The sequence below is a fragment of the Rhincodon typus genome, unplaced genomic scaffold (genome assembly GCF_021869965.1).
Source record: "Rhincodon typus isolate 14 unplaced genomic scaffold, sRhiTyp1.1 hic_rhity00000072, whole genome shotgun sequence".
Lineage (NCBI taxonomy): Eukaryota > Metazoa > Chordata > Chondrichthyes > Orectolobiformes > Rhincodontidae > Rhincodon > Rhincodon typus.
Window position 1 is genome coordinate 153,554 of NW_025965710.1, and position 1,080 is coordinate 154,633.

A 1,080-nucleotide genomic window follows, 5' to 3' on the forward strand; every position below is an offset into this window, starting at 1 on the left:
ACCCCTATCTCTGTCACCCCCTCCATCCCCTATACCCGTTCCCTTTCTCTGACACGCCCTGCAGCCCATGCTTCCCTCCCAGCTCCCAAACCTGGCCTCATGGTGCCAAGGTTCTGGGATCTTCCTATGTACACGTGTCTTGTGTTTTAGCCATCCTGGGGGAAAATGTTGGCACTCCTTACAAGGGGGTGAGGTGGTGGTGTGCTGTCCTGAGGTGGGTGCGAAAGGGCCTTGGTTTCCTTGGCTCCACAGGGATCACTAGGCCGTCCGTTACCCCCGGTTACTCAGACCCTTGTCGCTGGTTGGCATGGCGTTGGCGTGGTTGTCGGGCTGTTAGGTCCCTCCTCAAAGCCAATCCTCACCTCCACACCCCCAATCCCCCAAAATCTTGGGTGATGGGCACCCACCGGCCTGCGTTGCCATGGTGACCTGCGCTATTCCGACACCCAGGCCTGAGGCCTGAAAACGTTGGCCGGGCGGAGAGGTTTCATCTTGACCCCTTTCCTCGGCTGGTCTGGGTCGTCTCTCCCACTCTTGTCACCACCCCCGGCCAATGGCGACCCTCGAAAGGTTGGCCATGTTGGTCAGCCATCTTGATCAGTCAACAGAGAGAGAGAGAGGATGGAGTCCAGGGCCCTGCGAGATTCACAGAGAGCAAAGTGTTTTGATGAGGCTGACCTTGCGGATGAAGGTTTCCGATTTGCCACGTGGACAGTTTTCGTTTGTCAGCAGCCTCATTCGCAGAAGAGGGCAACTTTGTGAGGCGGGAATGGGCCATTATTGTGTCTTCGCTCAATGCGTTCTGTCTCAGTGCCCCCAGGGGTGAGCAGAGGTGAAAATTCTGAAGGTTCGAACAGGCCGTTTCTCCCCTCCTGAAGGATAGGCCGAGGGTGTGAGCCAGTCGGGCCCTTTATGACGCGGGACAGCGGTCGGTAGGTGGGGATTCAGTTCCCAGTTGTCAATGTGGGACCAGATTGAGGGGTCATCCTCATCAGAGGAGAAACGTCTTAACACAGGACTAGGAGAGAATGGGGGGCTCGATCCCGCGGGGAGTGCGGGGGGAGAGAATGGGGGGCTCGC